Raw genomic sequence first — 8,485 nt, 5'->3', positions numbered from 1 at the left:
AGGGGCGGAGTTCCCCTTCCCACCTGTCAATCAATCTCAAGGGTAGAGCTGGGAATGGCTGGAAATAAGGTCACATTGCATTTACAGCACAAGAAACAACTGGTCCATGCATGGCCTTTATGTTTGGCAGGAACTTCCTCCTACCCTATTTCTTTTAAGTCAATCTGCCCACTCTTCTATTTCTTCATCAGAATACTAAAGCAAGGGCAATATGAGAAAACAAAGATACCTGGAAAAACTCAGCAGGTCTGACAGCATCTGCGGATAGGGATACAGTTGACGTTTCGAGTCCGTTTGACCCTTCATCAGAACTAAAAAATATAGAAATGAGATGAAATATAAGCTGGTAGAGGGGGGTGGGACAGGTAGAGCTCGATAGGGGGCCAAGAAGAGACTGCCAAAGATATCATAGACAAAAGGACAAAGGGTTGTTGACAGAGGTGATATTATCTAAAGGATGTGCTAATGGGGACATTAAGGGTAGCAAGCAGGACAAGTTAGTGGCAGATGGCCCTAGTGGGGGTGGGATGGGGGGAAGGGATCGAAATGGGCTTAAAGGTGGAGATGAAACATTAGATCGAAATACATTTAAAAATAGGTGGGAAAAGAAAAATATATATGTAAAAAAAAATGTAAATTATTGGAAAAAGGGGAATCGGAAAGGGGGGAAGGGATGGAGGAGAGAGTTCATGATCTGAAATTGTTGAACTCAATATTAAGTCCAGAAGACTGTAAAGTGCCTAGTCGGAAGATGAGGTGCTGTTCCTCCAGTTTGCGTTGAGCTTCACTGGAACATTGTAGCAGGCCAAGGATGGACATGTGGGCATGAGAGCAGGGTGGTGCATTGAAATGGCAAGCAACAGGGACGTCTGGGTCATGCTTGTGGACAGACCGAAGGTGTTCTGCAAAGCAGTCACCCAGTCTGCGTTTGGTCTCTCCAATGTAGAGGGGACCGCATTGGGAGCAGTGAATACAGTAGACTAAATTGAGGGAAGTGCAAGTGAAATGCTGCTTCACTTGAAAGGAGTTTTTGGGCCCTTGGACGGTGAGGAGGGGGGAAGTAAAGAGGCAGGCGTTGCACCTTCTGCAGTTGCATGGGAAGGTGCCTTGGGAGGGGGTTGAGGTGTAGGGGGTGATGGAGGAGTGGACCAAGGTTTCCCAGAGGGAACGATGCCTGCGGAAAGCCGCTGGGGGGGTGAAGGGAAGATGTGTTTGGTGGTGGCATCATGCTGGAGTTGGCGGAAATGGCGGAGGATGATCCTTTGATCGCAGAGGCTGGTGGGGTGATAAGTGAGGACAAGGGGGACCTTATCATGGTTCTGGGAGGGAGAGGAAGGTGTGAGGGCGGATGCGCGGGAGATGGGCTGGACACGGTTGAGGGCCCTGTTAACCACCGTGGGTGGAAAACCTCGGTTAAGGAAGAAGGAAGACATGTCAGAGGAACTAAAAATAAAAACAAAAAACTGCGGATGCTGGAAATCCAAAACAAAAACAGAATTACCTGGAAAAACTCAGCAGGTCTGGTTACTCTATCCGGAGATAGAGTAAAGTTGACGTTTCAAGTCCTCATGACCCTTCAACAGAACTGAGTAAAATTAGGAGAGGGTGAAATATAAGCTGGTTTAAGGTGTGGGGGGTTGTGGGGAGAGAGGTTTGGGGGGGGGGGTGGGGGAGGTGTGGTTGTAGGGACAAGCAAGCTGTTGCCCACATGTCTGTCCTTGGCTTGCTGCATTGTTCCAGTGAAGCTCAACGCAAACTGGAGGAACAGCACCTCATCTTCCGACTAAGCACTTTACAGCCTTCCGGACTGAATATTGAATTCAACAACTTTAGATCTTGAACTCCATCCCCACCCCCTTTCCGTTTCTTCCCCCTCCCTTTTGTTTTTTCCAATAATTTATATAGATTTTTCCTTTTCCCACCTATTTCCATTATTTTTAAATTTATACCTTTTATGCCCTGTTAGTCCTATTTCACCCCATCCCCACTAGAACTGTACCTTGTGTGTCCTGCCATCCATTCTTAATTAGCACATTCTCTTAGATAATATCACCACCTTCAACACCTCTTTGTTCTTTTGTCTGTGACATCTTTTGATTATCTGCTCCTATCACTGCTTGCTTGTCCCTACAACCACCCCCACCCCCCCACTTCTCTCCTCCCAAACCCCCCCCACCTTAAACCAGCTTATATTTCACCCCTCTCCTAATTTTACTCAGTTCTGTTGAAGGGTCATTGGGACTCGAAACGTCAACTTTATTCTTCTCCGCCAATGCTGCCAGACCTGCTGAGTTTTTCCAGGTAATTCTGTTTTTGTTATGTCAGAGGAATGTTTTGGAAAGTGGCATCATCAGAACAGATGCTACGGAGGCGAAAGAACTGAGAGAATGGGATGGAGTCCTTATAGGAAGCGGGGTGTGAGGAGCTGTAGTCGAGGTAGCTGTGGGAGTCGGTAGGCTTGTAATGGATATTGGTGGACAGTCTATCACCAGAAATTGAGACAGAGAGGTCAAGGAAGGGGAGGGAAGTGTCAGTGATGGACCACATGAAAATGATGGAGGGGTGGAAGTTGGAAGCACAATTAATAAATTTTTCCAGATCCAGACGAGAGCATGAAGCAGCACCGAAACAGTCATCGATGTACCGGAGAAAGAGTTGTGGGAGGACTGAGTACGACTGGAACAAGGAATGTTCCACATACCCCATGAATTGACAGGCATAACTGGGGCCCATGCGGGTACCCATAGCCACACCTTTTATTTGGAGGAAGTGAGAGGAGTTAAAGGAGAAATTGTTCAGTGTGAGAACAAGTTCAGCCAGACGGAGGAGAGTAGTGGTGGATGGGGATTGTTCGGGCCTCTGTTCAAGGAAGAAGCGGAGAGCCCTCAGACCATCCTGGTGGGGGATGGAGGTGTAGAGGGATTGGACGTCCATGGTGAAGAGGAGGCGGTTGGGGCCAGGGAACTAGAAGTTGTTGATATGATGTAGGGCGTGAGGGGAATCATGGATGTAGGTGGGGAGAGACTGGACAAGGGGAGAGAGAATGGAATCAAGATAGCAAGAAATGAGTTCCGTGGGGCAGGAACAGGCTGACACGATCAGTCTGCCGGGACAGTCCTGTTTGTAGATTTTGGGTAGTAGGTAGAAGCGGGCCGTGCGAGGTTGGGAGACTATGAGGCTGAAAGCTGTGGAGAGAAGATCTCCAGAGGAGCTGAGATCAGTAACAGTCCTGGAAACAATGGCTTGATGTTCAGTGGTGGGGTCATGGTCCAGGGGGAGGTAGGAGGAAGTGTCTGCGAGTTGACGCTCAGCCTCTGGGAGGTAGAGGTCAGTGCGGCAGACAACAATAGCACCACCCTTGTCAGCAGGTTTGATGACAAAGTCAGGGTTGGACCTGAGAGAACGGAGTGCAGCAAGTTCAGAAAGAGACAGGTTAGAGTGGGTGAGAGGAGCAGAGAAATTGAGACGTCTGATGATGGCGTGACATCAGTTGTCTCAATTTCTCTGCTCTGCTTCTACCTCCTACCCAAAATCCACAAACAGGACTGACCTGGCAGAACAATTGTGTCAGCCTGTTCCTGCCCCACGGAACTCATTTCTTGCTATCTTGACTCCATTCTCTCTCCCCTTGTCCAGTCTCTTCCCACCTACATCCGTGATTCCTCTGACACCCTACATCATATCAACAATTTCCAGTTCCCTGGCCCCAACCACCTCCTCTTCACCATGGACATCCAATCCCTCTACACCTCCATCCCCACCGGGATGGTCTGAGAGCTCTCCGCTTCTTCCTCGAACAGAGGCCCGAACAATCCCCATCCACCACTACTCTCCTCCGTCTGGCTGAACATGTTCTCTCACTGAACAATTACTCCTTAAACTCATCTCACTTCCTCCAAATAAAAGGTGTGGCTATGGGTACTGCATGGGCTCCAGTTATGCTTGTCACTTCATGGGGTATGTGGAACATTCCTTGTTCCAGTCCTACTCAGGCCCCCTCCCATAACTCTTTCTCCGGTACATCGATGACCGTTTTGGTGCCGCTTCATGCTCTCGTCTGGACCTGGAAAAATTTATTAATTTTGTTTCCAATTTCCACACCTCCATCATTTTCACGTGGTCCATCACTGACACTTCCCTTCCCTTCCTTGACCTCTCAGTCTCAATTTCTGGTGATAGACTGTCCACCAATATTCATTACAAGCCTACCGACTCCCACAGCTACCTCGACTACAGCTCCTCACACCCCGCTTCCTGTAAGGACTCCATCCCATTCTCTCAGTTCCTTCGCCTCCGTCGCATCTGTTCTGATGATGCCACTTTCCAAAACAATTCCTCTGACATGTCTTCCTTCTTCCTTAACCGAGGTTTTCCACCCACGGTGGTTGACAGGGCCCTCAACCGTGTCCAGCCCATCTCCCGCCCATCCGCCCTCACACCTTCCTCTCCCTTGCAAAAGCATGCTAGGGTCCCCCTTGTCCTCACTTATCACCCCACCAGCCACCGTGTTCAAAGGATCATCCTCCGTCATTTCCGCCAACTCCAGCATGATGCCACCACCAAACACATCTTCCCTTCACCCCCCCGGCGTCATTATGCAGGGATCGTTCCCTCCAGGACACCCTGGTCCACTCGTCCATCACCCCCTACACCTCAAGCCCCTCCCACGGCACCTTCCCATGCAACCGCAGAAGGTGCAACGCCTGCCCCTTTACTTCCCCCCTCCTCACCGTCCAAGGGCCCAAACACTCCTCACAAGTGAAGCAGCGCTTCATTTGCACTTCCCTCAATTTAGTCTACTGCACTCACTGCTCCCAATGCGGTTTCCTCTACATTGGAGAGACCAAACGCAGACTGGGTGACCGCTTTGCAGAACACCTTCGGTCTGTCCACAAGCATGACCCAGACCTCCCTGTCGCTTGCCATTTCAGCGCACCACCCTGCTCTCATGCCCACATGTCTGTCCTTGGCCTGCTAAAATGTTCCAGTGAAGCTCGTTGCAAACTGGAGGAACAGTACCTCATCTTCCGACTAGGCACTTTACAGTTTTCCAGACTTAATATTGAGTTCAACAATTTCAGATCATGAGCTCTCTCCTCCATCCCTACCCCCTTTCCGATCCCCCTTTTTCCAATAATTAAATTTTTTTTTTACGTATATATTTTTCTTTTCCCACCTATTTTAAAATGTATTTCCATCTATTGTTTCATCTCCACCTTTTAGCCCATTTCGATCCCTTCCCCCCATCCCACCCCCACTACCCCCCATCCCACCCCCACTAGGGCCATCTGCCACTAGCTTGTCCTGCTTGCTACCCTTAATGTCCCCATTAGTACATCCTTTAGATAATATCACCACCGTCAACACCCCTTTGTCTATGACATCTTTGGCAGTCTCTTCTTGGCCTCCACCTATCACTGGCCCCCTATCGAGCTCTACCTGTCCCACACCCCTCTCTACCAGCTTATATTTCATCTCATTTCTATATTTTTTAGTTCTGATGAAGGGCCATACAGACTCAAAACATCAACTGTATCCCTCTCTGCAGATGCTGTCAGGCCTGCTGAGTTTTTCCAGGTATTTTTGTTTTTGTTCTAGATTTCCAACATCCACAGTATTTTGCTTTTGACAATATGATAAACACTGGTTTGAGCTTAAATGGGCACCATGCTTAGGGAAGGATATGAAGGCATTAGAGAGGGAGCAGAAAAGATTCACAGGAATAGTTCTAGGGATGAAAAACCTCAATATGTGGATACGTCGGAGAAGCTGGGACTTCTCCTTGGAGAAATGAGGATTATAAGGAGATTTGATATGTGTTCAAGATCATGAGGGGTCTGGACAGAGTAGATAGAGAGAAACTGATCCCATTGGCAGGAGAGTCAAGAACCAGAAGACACCAATTTAAGGTGAGAAGCAATGGCAACAGGAGGATTTTCTTATATGCAGTGAATATTCCCACTTATGATGGAGAGAAGGTTGTGGATGAAGCATCTGAAGATGGTTGGACCTCAGACCTTATCCTGAGGAATTCCTGCAGTCATGTCCTTGGCTGAAATGATTGACCTCCAATGACCACAGGTATCTTCTTTTGTGCCAGGCATGATTCCAGGTACTAGAGAGTGCTCTGCCAAAACCAATTTTCTCACCTCCTTCACTGAAGGTACTGATTAATGTTGGATTACAGTTGAACCAGCATTGCTGAAACTAATCTGATAACGCACACACAGATAGTTGGCAATTTCCTCTTTTTTAAAGATAATTACTTATCAGTTTCTTCATTTTACAATTACTATATCCATTTATTTTATATTACAGCATTGCTGCATCTTTTCAGGAACTATAAATGTAATTTTGTTGAAGAACCACTAGATGGTGATCAGGAGCTAGAAAGCAGGCTGATTTTTCTCCAAAACGAAAGCAAAATACTGCAAATGCCTGGAAATCTGAAATGAGAGCAGAAAATGTTCAAAACACTGAGAGCAGGTCAGGAATCAATTGTGGAGAAAGGAAAAGCATGAAATTTCCATTCTATGAGCTTTCATCAGAAATCCTGAAACAGGTATTGAGTCTAACCTGACAGTAGAACAAAGAAGAGTAAGAGTCCAAGGAGGAAAATATCCCTTCCCCCCGCCCCACCCCCACTAGGGCTATCTGTACCTTGCTCGTCCTGCTTTCTACCCTTAATGTCACCGATTATCACATTCCTTAGATAATATCACCACCTTCAACACCTCTTTGTTCTTTTGTCTATGACATCTTTTGGCTATCTCCACCTATCACTGGCCCTCTATCCAGCTTTACCTGTCCCCCCCCCCCTTAAACCAGCTTATATTTCACCTCATTTCTATTTTTCCTTAGTTCTGTTGAAGAGTCATACGGACTCGGAACGTTAACTGTGTTCCTCTCCGCAGATGCTGTCAGACCTGCTGAGTTTTTCCAGGTATTTTTGTTTTTGTTGAGGAAAAGATCTAATTTTACTTGGCTTTAGAAACATTTCAAATCTTCACACACTATTTACACTGCAAACTTGTGCAACCTAAATGCACCTTTTGAAAGCTTTGGCTAGTTTAGTGTTGCGGACAGGAGTGGGGGGTCAATTTAAACAGCCTTGATTTCTCTTCTCACCACCCATTCGTAAACAGAAAGATGTTTTGATTTGCTACCCTCTTTCCAAATGGTGGCGTGCTTCCCAATTTCTCAGTTTTGGTGTGATCCAATTTTCTATTAATAGCCCCAGCAAACTTATGATGAGATGAACTCAGAGGGTTAGTTTATTTGCACATACTTAAACGCAGGAGAAGGGTAGCAACATCGCCTCTTTTTCAATCATACGGTAAAAAAGAGATAGAGAAAAGAAAGATTACAGGGGAAAGACCACAGAGAAAAGAATTATTGTTTCATGTGTGTCCAGAGTCCAGAATCAATGTCCAATGGTGTATTCCTTTGCAGATCGGCAGGCTGAACTGATGCTGGATAATTATTGTTCCAGTAGAGTTGACTTCCATGATGAGATAGGCACACAGAGATAAATAAGCCTTGTAAGCAATGTTACAAAAGTTCTAGTAGAAATAGTGTAGATGGGACCAGGTATTCAGCCTGGCAGAGCCCCTTTGTGTTGCTGCTAGTTAAATGGAAAATGGCAGATCTGAGATTTATAGTACAGCAAGATAGTATAACTGGTTCTTCCAGCTAGAGGTTCATGTCACAGGACTCCCATCTCTCCACACCACTTTTGACAAAGGACATGGATTCCTCATCTGGGTCTCCATGATTGCTAAATGTCCTAGCCATTAAGAATTGAGGAATGTTGCAGGGCTCTTTGTCCCCGCAGAGTAGTAGACTCGGGTTGGCCAGCCTGGGTTCTGAAATGCAGATGGCCTTTGTATAGTTCCCTTTGAACTTGCCTTCTGCAGCCCACAGGGGGACGTTAGGGTCTCTTCAGATTTAACGAGGTGCCAATTTCTTCGGTACTGCCAAATAGCCCTTTTTGTTCGGGGTCATAGGCAGACATAGCTTCAGCTGTTTTAAAACGTAATTGTCCAGTTTTTTAAATTTTAGAAATTAGCTATGAGAATATATATATATTATAAATATATATATCGTGAGGTCTTAGCCCCATTATATTAGTCAAAGAATTTTAAAAAAAGTCCATTTTACTGATTCTGCTGATAGCAGTACTAATAATAGTTGCATTCCCACCCCCATCCCCTTTTTCTCTTCCCCTCTGTCTCTGGGAATTATTGCTGTTAAAATTATAGTGCACTAGCAATTAATTGTTTAGCATGAGCCAAGCACATTTGAAAAGCCAAGATCCTAATAACAAGGTTGACAAGCCAGGAATAATTTCTGATTCATCTTTGTAATGGAGTGCAGTTTTCTTTTGATGCCCTTCTGGTTCCTCCTGCCTTACTACTTTCTTATCTATTGGTGCCAAGTTAGTCAGACAAGCAAATCAATTCTAAACCGCTACCAATGGAACACA

Source organism: Cetorhinus maximus, chromosome 8 (genome assembly GCF_964194155.1).
Source record: "Cetorhinus maximus chromosome 8, sCetMax3.hap1.1, whole genome shotgun sequence".
NCBI classification, from domain to species: Eukaryota; Metazoa; Chordata; class Chondrichthyes; order Lamniformes; family Cetorhinidae; genus Cetorhinus; species Cetorhinus maximus.
The sequence above is the reverse complement of the archived record's forward strand: the minus strand, read 5'-3'. Positions refer to the sequence as shown.